The sequence below is a fragment of the Pagrus major genome, chromosome 8, assembly GCF_040436345.1.
Source record: "Pagrus major chromosome 8, Pma_NU_1.0".
In the NCBI taxonomy this organism is placed as follows: Eukaryota; Metazoa; Chordata; class Actinopteri; order Spariformes; family Sparidae; genus Pagrus; species Pagrus major.
This window is the reverse complement of record NC_133222.1, coordinates 12,229,099-12,242,826: the sequence shown is the minus strand read 5'-3', so window position 1 is coordinate 12,242,826 and position 13,728 is coordinate 12,229,099.

The window sequence follows — 13,728 nt, the reverse complement described above, 5'->3', positions numbered from 1 at the left end:
TGACATCATCCCGCGGATCCACAAGGCATCATCCGTCCGTCCCACCATGTACAACAACAACAGCAGCAGCAGCAGCAGCAGCAGCATTGATGTGCCGACGATGATATCCAAATTTGACAGAGACAGCACAAATTCCACAGCCGCGCTTCATTATGTGTGTTTGCTTTCTTTCTTGTGTTATTATTATTATTATTTTGTTGTTGTTGTTGTTGCCTCCCAAATAAAGTTGATGAATATTTTTGGGTGAGACCACCGCCAGCGGGACGGGGAGGGAGGGAGGGAGGGAGGTGTGAGGTGCAACAAGCATTCTTGAATTTTTATCCCCATACAAGGAAGAGCGAGGGGGGGTTGGGGCAGAGAGAGATACGGGAGCTTGTTAGTGCAACACGGTGATAAAACGGGAAGCGATGTTGCTGCGAAGTATTCAAAGTGAGGACCCACATCAGAAATGCGCGGGTGAATACCCCCCCCCCCTGCGCACGCTACACCCTGAAGGACACAATAATGACCAATCGATCGACGGTGTCCACCAAACTGCAGCGACTACAGGCGCGTTTTTTAGTCTTTAATGTCATCTTGCACAACGCGCCTATCAGCGTTCGTGTAATAGTTGCACTGCGGGGAGAAGAGGAGGCGATTGCCTTTGTCTGATATGAACATCAGCCATGTCTGAGCGCAGCCTCGACGCCTTGTTTTGAAGGCTCGACTCAAGCCCCACGTGGGACTCCGGCTGCGGCTTTAAGGCCCGTCGTCCAATGGCAGCGCGGCGCACTTACTCGCCGGCTTCCCATTGGCCGAGCCGCGTCGAGCCTGTCATTCACGGAGCCGCGTTGTCAATCAATACCACGCGGGGTCAAGCGCTGACAAATGCCTGTGCTCCTCGGTCCTCTGCCTGTGAATAGAGCCCGGAATGGCTGCTTAATTAGCTTCGAATGGCTTTTCTCTCCAGTTCAAACAATCTGTTACCACCACGTGGTAATGAGAGCCTACATTAAACAAAGGAAGAAAGGAAGCATGCAAACAGTTGTAACATCACAACCTGTAGTTTTCCTTTACATATGTGGGCCTATGCGACGAGCAGTCAAAGAGCTCTCGTTTGCCTCCAACACAAAAGGCCAATCGACCTGCTCTAACATTAAACGTGAGTGACAACCTGATATTAATGTTATGCTGTGTAGTAGTGCTTCCGCAATCAAAAGACCACAAATAAGACGTTTGTCCTCTTGTGTTTTTTTTAAAAAAATTTTTTTTTAATGATGGATACAAAAGAAGCTACTTAAATCAGCGATAACAAGCTGGTGAGATGAAGAAAAACAACACCAGATGCATAAAAATGCCAGACTAATTATATTATCTCCAGTCTTTTAATGTAGAACACAACTTTCAAAGCTGCTAAATTAGCAAGAGAGGAGACATGTGGGTTCTTTACACATGGAGGACATGTAATCCTACACAATATGGAGCTTAATTACAGTCGTGCCGGTGAAGAAATGTCATATGAGGCTCGCACATAAACATAACACATACATAAAGTGACTAAATTACTGTTCCAGTGTTGCAAAAAGCACCTTAAAGTCATATCTGAGTTAAAGGTGCACTATGTAGTTTTGGGGAAAACATTTTAACCAGAAAAGAATGAAACAAACTCTTTTTTTTTTTCATGACGGAATAAACAAACAGACAATAAATGACAACACAATTTCATACTGTCTTACTTTGTTTATATTCGGCGGACCCTGCCACCTATCTAGCCTCAAACATTGTTCCATCTTGTGTAGGATTTTTTGTGACGAGCAGTCAAAGAGCTCTTGTTTGCCTCCAACACAAAAGGCCGATCGACCTGCTCCAACGTTAAACGTGAGTGACAACCTGATATTAATGTTATGCTGTGTAGCGCTTCCGCAATCAAAAGACCACAAATAAGACATTTGTCCTCGTGTTGTTTTTTTTCCTATGATGGATACGAAAGAAGCTACTTAAATCAGTGATAACAAGCTGGTGAGATGAAGAAAAACAACAGCAGATGCATAAAAATGGCAGACTAATTATATTATCTCCAGAACACAACTTTCAAAGCTGCTAAATTAGCAAGAGAGGAGACATGTGGGTTCTTTACACATGGAGGACATGTAATCCTACACAATATGGAACTGTCAATATGGTCGTGCCAATAGAGACATTTCATATAAGGCTTGTACATAAACATAACACATACATTAAGTGACTGAACTACAAAACATCCAGCCATGTTCCAGTGTTGTACAAGCACCTGAAAGTCATACTTGGGTTAAAGGTGCGCTAATCAGAAGAGAAAGAAAGAAACTGTTTTACCTTGTTTATATTTGGCGGACCCTGCCACCTCTCTAGCTTCAAACAGTGTTCTGGGGACCTTATTTTCCTCTGAGAACAGCTTGTTTACTCAGTTATGGAAAAAATGAATATTTCTGAGTTTGTATTATTACCTCATTAATATTGTGAATATTAAAATTCAGTTTGAATTTCTTCTCCAACACCACATAGTGCCCCTTTAAAGTAAAGATGGTAAATTAAAATATTACTTTGGTAAAAGTGAAAGTCACCCATACGAATAGTATCTGAGTAAAAGGTTAACTTGTACTTACATATCAAAAGTACAAGTTTATTTAAATTTCTGCATATGCTGTAGGGGTTGATCGATTATTGGATCCAATATTTAGCATTCCTCTGATTAGTGGAATTACTTTTTTAATCTGACTTTTTTATCCAATTAAAATAATTCAACTGAAAAATGAGCTACCTCAGCTCTGATGCAGCCTGCAATCTGCAAAGTAACTAGTAACTAAAGTAAACAAATACACGTAATGAAGTTTAAAGTACAATATTTGCCTCCAACGTGTAGTGGAGTAGAGGTTTAAAGTAGCAGAATATGGAAATACTCAAGTACAAGTACCTCAAAATGGTACTTAAGTAAAGAACTTGAGTAAATATACTAAGTTACGTGCCGTCAGTGCATGTTTCACACGGAGTCTAGCAGAGGCTTTTCGGGAATGCTGAGGTCATTTTGTCATGTTAAGGTCTGAGCTTGCCCAGCGGTCGTCTTACTTGTCATTCTTGTCAGCCACCTTGAGGATGTGGGATAACTGTGTTATTTCCAAAAGTATATGGAGGCAGTCTGTGAGAAACTCAAGCACACACAAGAGCTGGCGGGCTAATCTCAGCCAGGCACCCCCTCATGCTTTTCAATAGAGAGTGCTTGGATTAAAGGCAACAAAAGGCTGGGCCAAACCCCAGGGAGAGGGGGGCCCTCCGCCCACTGAGACCCCCACACTGTTTATTTACACGGAAACCCCAGCCTCGGTGAAACTCCCACCCTCAGGCATTACACACTGGCCTATTTGCAGAGGTGGCTCTAATTCTTGACAGAGTAGGGATTGTCCTCACTCCTGCCACTTTCAACTGACACTCCACATACCTCAGATACAGCTACTGAAGAATTATTTAGCCTTTTTTTCACAATTTATTGTCAGAAGATAACCATAACTCTCACACTCTGCATGTATTTCTGAGGGAAAACTGGTTTTATTCCACTCAGCTACTGTTTTGAAATCATGGCCGCCGAACAAGGCAAAGATCAACGACCTGGTGGAGCCATTTATCATGAACTTATATTGGATGTATTTGGAGATTACACAGTATTGGCTCATTAATGTGACTCGCAGTTAATAAATGACTCGGCCATTTTTCTCTCTCATGCAGGCTTACTTTCCTGTTCATGAGGCAGAAAATGAGGGCCCTGTTACTGCAAAGGCTCGGGTTTGTATGCAGTGACTTACACTTCGGGGTACCGGCATGCTGTTTATACGGAGACGCACACAGACATACTGCACATTCACAAACAAACACACACTGTCGCAGCCGCGTCATTCACAGGCAGGAGGCAGAAGTTCACAAAAACACACACAGGAACGCGCACACATTCCTTGCAACAAAGGGCCTACAGTGTGTGCTGGAAAGATGAATTGCCTGTACTGTATAATCAGGGTGACTCATCAGACAGTAATCAATGAAAACAGGATGAAAGTCCTTATCAAAGGAGAAAAATGTAGACATGAAGAGTGTCTCCCAACAAAAAGATGAGGTGTTTGGCAGGAATCCTGGAGCTGTACTTAGCCCTCGGCTGGGGACGACACAGAGCCAAAACCTGCTCTGAAATGAATATTTTCTGCTATCAACGGTCCCACACTGATAAACATAAATACAGACATTAATAACAATACATATAATTGTGCATGAGTTTGGATGGTGATTTCCCTTTGAGATCAAGCAGAGATAATACTGAACAGTTTCAAATTAAACATCTGCAACGAGAGCCATAGTTTTATACTTCAATTCTGGACACGGCTACAGTTAAGTTACTTTTTTGGCATCTTGTTTCATATAAATGATCGACCCGTCCCAATTTTTTGTCAGAAATATTTCCTCTAACTCTCGAAAGACTTTAAATAAATTTCCTAAACCATTTCAGGCCAGTGCTCTTTTCCTGGAGGATCAGCTTTACACCAGTTTCTTGCCATGGCAGAAAATGGTCTTATGTCTCAAGAATGTGTCACGGTTTCCTTTCCAAAACATATTCCATGTTCCATTGTTAACTTCAGAGTTTATTGCACTCTGCCATGTAGATTACAAGACACTAAAATGACATACATTGTACACAGTCTTCCAAATTCTGACTGAAAGCCGTTGTAATCCTGAGTTCATCTGCCAGGGTTATCACGTGTTAATATTTCCCAACACTCCCAAGCTTTTAGTTTTTTGGTTAATTTAGTTCGTGGACAGACACCTCAGTCAGTGTTTTAAAGTGCTAACAAACATGCAACACAACTTTGTGCATTTATCGGACACAACCATCAGATAATCATCCAGCATTAACATCCAGAAAGTTGACGTGACACTTTTCAAAAGGCTCGGAGTAACAATAAAACTGTCTTGTGTTTGTTAATCTTTCCATGTTACGAGCTAGGGCTGCCAGGATAACAGATTTTCACAACACAATTATTGGAGCCTGAAGGATTCATGATAACTATATTATTGTGTTATCTATGGAAAATATGAATAAAAAATCTGTCATTTTCATCTTTAACTTGTGTGTTTTGTCCTTTTTTTTGCCAAACAAATTACACTCATGCAAGTGTAGGGAGGTGAAGAGAGTTTGTAACCGTAACTGTACAAGAAAAGGACAATTACCCCTGATGAAATTTTCCGTTTTATGGCAACTAGTGTAAAGGCGCTCTACTACCACCTACAATGACAAAGCAAGAACGGAAATAATTTGAGTTGCTGGATTATTTACACAATATTATCGTGTGTGTTATTAAAGTACAACTATAATGCTTTTTTCTTTTTCAGTTCAGTGTGTTATATAGGTTCTTGTGCATGTAAAAGATCTTGTCTGCACCAACAGAAGCTCCTCTCTCCCACAGAAAACACTGCTCCTGAAACGCCTCATCAGTAGTCCCGCCTTTGTTTCCGTGACTTCGTGACATCATACTACGTCACCATGTCACACCTTCACACAATTTATGGCCTGTAGGCTAGTTTGGCACGTAAGAATTGATTTAGCACAGCTGCTCTGTTGTTGTTAGCAGTGCTGGCTCAGGTGTGTTTGAGCTGACCAATCAGAGCAGACTGGGTATTCGGGGGGGCGGGGGGGGGGGGGGGGGGTTAAAGAGACAGGAGTTAAAACAGAGTGTTTCAGACAGAGGAGGAATAGAGAGCTGCAGCAAAGGACATTATGAGAAAGCTGATGTGTTTTTGAGCATTAAAGCATGTGAACCTTTTCTAGTAGAAACCCAAAATAAAATCATGAACCTGAAAGTGAGCATAATATGTCTCCTTTAACACAATATCAATGTTATTTTTAAATGTAAGCTACAGTGTAAACAATCATGAAGTCATATACACATATTGTCATATACACAACATTTTCTTGACTAGCAGTAATTAAATTCTTAATGCTAAAATAGTACGTGTCATCATCTTTCAGTTAAAGTTTGGTCACATAAAGTCAGCAAGCTGTTCATAATATTTGTGTCTGTGAGTCCATACAAGTTTGACATGTGCCGCTAAAACACAGAAAGCCTTGAAGTTCCCCTGTGTTCAGCCTGTAAAACGTCTCAGTGCTGAACCAGCAGGACTCACACAGCAGCTGATACATGAACACCTCCTCCCTCGCACTGCCTCATCCTTGTAAACAAAGTCTTGGTATGTTGTTATTGTTCTGAGTCCACCACACACAGCAGAGCTGGAGAGCCGCCAGTTATATTCTTATCCACTTAAATTCAGCAGCCTACTTTCAGAGAGGTGATGGTGGCGCAGCGGTGGCCCTTCAAAACTTCATTTTCACTCACACCCTTCACACTGCATAATCAAGAATCAGAATTGCCGTAGTGAGAGCTTGTTGGACAGACCCTCAGCTCAGGAAATGCATACCCGTATTATTCCTATTTTTGACAACAAACTGCAGATCACAGCTAGTTACAGGCTCAAAGCTAGTCATGAAGCTCTGTACTGAATTATCCCTCCTGCTGGACTCGCTCCATGAATCAGGACACGATTACTAAGAAAAGATTGGACATTAAACTGATCAGAGGATCAAGCGGTACCAGTTGATTGAGAAGACCTTGAGCTGCTCAACAACCATTCTGTTCCTCTAATCCAGTTTGCTAAATGGCTAATGTGATTAAAAAGATTCTTTAGGCCTAAATTCAGTTATGGTTCATGATTACATTCACATGGCATGGGAATGACTTCACATGACTGTCTTGCAAAGGAAAATATGTTGTCAAGGTAACAGCTCATGCACGAAAAGTGCAACTGCTACTGAGGTCAGACTGTAAATTGTTTCGCTAAGTGTCTCAGGAGGGTGAACACGATATTCACATATTCAGATATAACAGTGTACGGCAGGGCGAAACCTTAGCGGCCAGAAATGTGATGAAGCAACCTTGTAGACTCGGTGTGAGATGAATGCATCGCAGAGTGTAATGAATGGTAAGCAGAGCCCTTTAACTAGCGCCATAATGATAATGTGAGCTGTGTAGTATCTCAGAAATCTCCTCATGAGGCCGCGAGCTTCTGTCCTCATATACCGCATTTCACCACTTCTGCCTCACTGAGGAGCATTTCATATTCCCTGGCACACAGTAATATAGCTCCACTCCTCCATGCCAAATTGACTCCACAAGTGCTCCTATACCTGCTGACTGACACATGCTCGCTGAAAATGATTCCTTCACCAGCAGCCAGCATTGCTGCTTGCTCTGGAGGGGTACTTGATTCCATTATTAAGTTGAAAAAGAGAGACAGAGCGAGGGGATGGGGTGGACTCAGAGGAAGAAAAAAAAAAAGAAAGAAGCTTGACTGGGTAGAGAAGAATAATAGAGAGCTGAGGAAGTTATCAGGGCAGGGGAGAGTGAGCGTGCCGTCTGACAGCAGATCAGAGAGCTCCTCCAGCTGGAACTCCTGCTCATGAGGCCGGCAGAGCAGAGCCCCGCAGTCCAGCAACATGATGAGCAGCAGCACCTTTAAACTGCAGCAACTCCACATCTACACCTCAGCACGGCACCATCAGCGGTGGTATTCAAATCATTTACTTAAGCAGTGGTGAGAAGTAACTAATTACACTCACACAAGTACTATAACTACAAATGAAAGTTTTTATACTGCTTTATACCTACTCCACTGCACTCCACACGTCAGATGGAAATATTGTACTTTCAGATTAAGAATTAAAGGAGCAGTGTGTAGGAATTAGTGGCATCTAGCGCCGTGCTCGCAGATTGCAACCAACTGAACCCTCCTCGTATCACCCTCCCGGTAGCCTCTATAACATGCTTAGCGTAGAAAGGCCCTCTCTTACGGAGTGAGTAAACACTTTTTATGTACTTGTACTTAACTTGAGTATTTCCATTTTCAGCTACTTTACACTTCCACACCACTACATTTTGGAGGCTCATATTGTATTTTTACTCCGCTACATTTATTTGATAGTTACTTTGAAGACTATATGCTACATCAGAGACAAAGCAGCTCATTTTTAAATTAGCTTATTTTATCAGCAAGATATAATAATCTGTTGACTCACAGTATACATTCATGTAAATGTGTATTATTTATTATATTTAATATCAGATACTTTAAGACTTTTACTCAAGTATTACTCGTATGGGTGACTTTCATGATCAGCAAAGTAATATTTTGACACAATATCTTTACATTTACTAAAAGGCTCATTCTTGGGTAACGAATACACAAGGAGTCTTGGTTTTAGGTGATTATAAACTAATAAATAGATAATAATATAACAACATATGCTAATAATAACATTTTATTCCATTTCTGCTAAATTTTGATTGTTGGACTTTTACTTTTAAAAGGTATTTTTAATTTTTAGTGTTGTTACTTTTACTTAAGGAGGAGAACTGAATACTTCTTCCACCACTACATAAAAGTATGAATACTACAATGAAAAAGTCCTACGTTGTTTCAAATAAAAAATGCTGAATGCAGAAAAATGGCCCCTTTGAGTGTTAATTAATATTGTTGGATTATTATTAGGTGATGTATTAAACTTGAAGCAGCATCTTGCTCTTGCAGTTGGTTTGTTTAATCTGTCACAATACATCATACCCTTAGAAACTGATGGTGTGTATGGAAAAGCTTATTATTATGGAAGTATTATTATGACAAACACATGTTGAAGAATAAAAGGTACAAAGCAGCAGGAAATGGTACTACTCAAGGAAAGTACAAGTACCTTACATTTGTACAGTACAAGTACCGTCCTTGAATAATTTCTGTTCCATCACTGTTCACCATTCAGCAGCCTTTTTAACAGAAAACAGTTTGGTTATCAGCAGTGACTGATCTTATGCACGTAACCCCCAGAATATTGCTATGAGTGTATTTTTGTTTCCTAAACAAGGACACAAAAGGGTTAAAGAATTATGTAGGCAGAAGCCCGGAGAGAGAAAGCGAGACCAAATCAACAAATTAATGCCTGTCCTATGAGAGGCTAATCCTCTTATTTTTATTTCAAATGAGGATAGAAATTGACTTCCTTATTAAATCTAATTATTAGCCGGTGCCCTCCAAAAGTCTTCAGAAATCGCCTGGAGCGTCCAGCCTATTAGCATAAACACCACCACTGGCAAGCTTAAAACAAATGGTATATTTAGTCAGTGTTAATGGGATTAAAGTGTGCTGGATTCAGGAGCAGTTCTACTAACAGTGAGCATCACATCTTCATTATGGATGCCCTGACTTCTCCATTTCCACTCTCTTTGTTTGCATTTCATTCCACTCTGCTGCCTCCTGCTCCTCTCAGTTATTCAACAGATTGTGTTCAATCTTGATCCAAAAATCCCAGACAATCATAAATAATAAAGGATTACACCAATCTCTGAAAAGCTGGTGGCTCGCCAGCGGCAATGCGCACACAGAGAAATAATTGTTGGCCATCTGTGCACCAGATTGGTAAGAGAAAGGGTAAACAAAGAGCACAGTGTACCTGCTAAAGCTTTCTCCCCTTCTCTCTCTCTCTCTCTCTGTCTCTCTCTCTCTCTCTCTCTCTCCTTTTAGCCGGTGAACATGAAAGGCTTTGATGACGCTCACGCCTGCAGAATCCAGTGGCTCGCTCCAAGAGATTTTTTGATTATGGAGGTTTCAGAACCACAGACTGACAAGCTGCGCCTGTCAGGAATCTAACAAGGCTTGGGGTTATCTCTCTATCAGCAGCCAAACAGTGCTGAAACGCTGCACAATGCCAGCCAAACAGAGAAAAGACAGAGGATAATTGACCAGGCAAATGATCGCATTTACATGTCATATAACTCAGCTCTCCAGGAAAAGAGAGTGAAGTCATGAAAGCTTACCCTCTGCAGTCTCATAAATCACTCCTCTGTGGGCTAAGATTGGATTTACTGGCACAGTGTTGCTAACACACTGCCAGAACAACTGCTAGGGATGCATAAAACCTGCGCTGAACATCACAGATCCTTATTAGGGAATGTTGATCTTGTTGCTAAAGATTGCACTGGGGTCAATCAATGCATTCTGATGTGAGCTGTAAACTTAACAGTGATATGCTTCAGATTTATGGGTCAGAGAATAAATCAATATGAGATAGATTTCACATGGGTCCCTTCGTGTTTTCAAAAGCCTGATTGTTTCTAATTGAGTGACTCATTTGATATGAACCATCACATTTACCGTTTGGATAATAAACCCAAAATGTTGGATTTTCCACACGAAACACTAACCACATCACAGCTGTTTCCACCTTTTAATGGGAAACTAAAACAAAAGCCTCGGTTCTGCATGCTTTTGCTGCTGCACAGTCGGCACAGGGAGTGAAAAATGACCTCACAGCTTCCTATCCATCCCAGCTGGAGGACCCTCATTATGGTGTGAGATTTATATATTTATACATGGAGCGAGATAGATAGAGATAAATAGTGTGGGATTCTGGAGCAGGGAGGAGACAAAAGACAGGGCAGAGTCATAATGAGCTGTGTTTATGTGTAGCGTAGCTTGGCCTGTTGACAGCGGTTAATGAAGTTACAGTTAGTTGGGGAACCTGCTGGCACTAATTAAACTTACTGTCATTAGCAGTGTTGGAAAGAGGAGGCGCTGCAGCAGGAGTGGGAGGAGAAAACACAGGCAGATCAATCAGAGCAGCAAACACACAAACATGAGCACACATGGGAGGAATGTGTGATGATGAGGCAGATCTGATGTAACTTTATTGTAAACAGGGAACTCCTGACTTTGCATTAAAGTTTTATGTGATATAAATCCTCCTAAAAGCTGACTAACTAAAAAACAGAGGCCGCTTTCTTATAAAAAGATTAACAGTATAAAATCTACTACTACTACAGTAAAAAACAGTGATATGAGATGTAGGATTTAAAGGTGCAATGTGTAAGAATTGTACTTCAAACATTCAAAAAACAACTATAATTACCAGATGTATAGAAATAACAGTTATGACATTATGTGTGTGTGAGTTATCTACTGAAGTTAGCATGCTAACCAGCTAGCCCCAGGCCTGAAACCCTCTTTCTCTCAGTGGTCCAAAGCTCCTGTGCCAGTGGTGTAAACACCAACACGCTAACTGAATGGCTAGCTGAGCTAACAAGCTAACAGTAGCTACAGTCATGGATGTATAAACAGAACACAGTCAGCAGCAGTCAGCAGTTACTCTGGTGATACGCTGCCTCTACTTGTTGGGAGAATTAATTCAAAGTGGTCAATTCTTATGTGTTGCACCTTTAAACATATGACATACAACAGTATATCAGGTGCCTGAACACATAAAGTCAACAGAGCTTCTATTAAACAGCAGATGCAGGAAGTATTTTACACCTAACTGAGCCTTCAGTGTGGATTGGCTCCTGCAGAAGCCACAGCTCTGACATCTGGAAATGCTGCAATCACCACTGAGCTGTTAGAAAGTGGGAGAGCGCTCGATTGACTGTCACAGAGTCTGAGTGGAGCTCAGTGTGTGCCATCTAGACCACAGCTCCATCGTAGCCTGTAATCCAGCTCACCACCAAAGCCACCGCTGTTGGCTGCCTGCGCAGACCAAGCCTCACTGTTTGTTTATGCAGCACGTAGACCCGGCCATTAAAAGTGGGAAGCCTGTCAAAAATAAAAAGAGACTTTTCATGTTTGAGGGCTGCAATTGTGGCTCTTGTGTGATGTTTTTCCTCCACACTGACCCCTTGCTTTGAGGTCGGGAAGCCGCTTAACCCTGGGCTGTGGAGCCAGCCGATTGGTTGGGACAAACGCAGTATTTTTGAATGTGGTGGCGTAGTGGGTGCCTCCGGCAGAGGTACTGTGGTTGCGTGCAATGACTATGGCTGTGTAACCGAGGCAGCCTACACATCATTATAATGGCTCCTCAGGCTGCGAAGCCAAAGATCCTTCATAAATGTGCACATCATTTCCCTTATTATGTCCTAGTTACCTTTCCTCATGCTCCCCAAACTTCACTACAAGGCAAAGTTAACCATGCAACAAGCTGCGTTAAGGCTCCAGATCATAAAGAAATGAAGGTTTAACAGCATTCTTACTCATAAAAAATATCTCTGCCTTACATACAACTTCCCAATATACAGAAGCTGCTTACAAATGATACAAGCTGTTTAAAATAGCTATTCCCAGCTCACAGCCATTCAAATACTAAAGCAGCGCAGGGAGAATGTGGAAATTTGCTATGTAGTTAACTTGCGACAGCCACCAATTAGGTTTACGATTCGGGCGCCTTTGGGCCACTGTCGCCAGGCCTCAGTCTCCCTCTGATGTCATTACACAAATCTGCTGCAGTCTGACAGAGCAACAGAGCTGTAGGACACCGGGGGAGAAGGAGAAGGAAAGTTGGCTCGGCTCCTCTCCTGTGATAGCAGCAGATAAGCCGGCCTTGGGGCCTCTTATCTCATCTTTGGATCCTGTGTAAATGTAAGTTTTAGTCTGGCAGATTACATCAGCAGAGCCTGTTGGGGACAGAGGTTGGCCGCTGGGGGACCATGATGACTCCCCTCATGCGACAAATGCATCCCCTCCACCCTTCCTGGACTAACAAAGCAGGACCGGAGTGTACTGTGGGAGACGACTCCTCTCAGCCAGTTAAAGTGAGTCCCCAAAGGAACCGGAATTAAAACTGTCAACTTCCATTTAGTCCAAAACGTTCACCCCGTAGCATTTGTTTTCACTGTCAGCTGCTGCACACTGTTCGCAGTGATAGTGATAGTAGTGGACAGCATGCCTCACTTTGCATAAACGTCTGTATTGCAGCTGTGTGACGGTGTGTGTCCTGACGGGAGAAGAGCCGACCAGCTGACGTGGGACAGGCCCTCTGCGGTCCAGGGGCCACAAAGGTGCCATGTGACTGTGAGAGGTTCATTTTAGGATACATAAACACACCCTCCCTGTTTGCCTAAATGTCTCTCTATCCGTCTACTGTATGTACAGCACATTCCAGCCAAAGAGACAGACAGGCCACATCTGGGGAGCGACCAATGGAAGGCCGTCCCCCTTTTTTCTTCGTCTCTCCCTGCTCCCTGCGTCTGTCATCCCACCCAGAGAGGGGAAGTGGTGAGGTTGGAGTGGTTGGCCAGACGGGGCCAGCTGTGCGACCACAGACCTCTGAGTGTGTGTATGTGGGAGGGAGGGAGGGATCCACAGGCCTTATTACAGACCCGACTACACACTGGGCCTCACAAACAGCTACTTCACAGCCAGCAGCAGCCACTGAGTAGCAGCAGAAACACTGCAGGATTTATTCTGTGACAGCATGGGAATGTATGCTTGTGTGTTCCTATCAATCACAAACACACATATCTACTATCTGGTGTTTTGAATGGATACTTGAATATATGGCTGCATGAAAAAATAAAAATAAACGTTGCTGTTTCATGGTTAAAATAAATAGATTTAGTCACTGAGATGACAAACTTACTAGAGGTGATACAGATGTTAAACAACCCCGGCAGTTTTGGGAGGAATGTGTTGTACCAGAGTCCGCTGCCAGCTCATATCAGCTGAAAGCGACTGTTGCTGGACTGCACCGTCAGCCGGATCACAGGACAGAGGGTCTCAGAGTGATGATGTCACTGTTTTGCCTCGGTCCCCAGGGCAGTGATTTATGAGCTAATCTGGGTCTGTCTCTCCAGATTCCAGGTCTCTCTC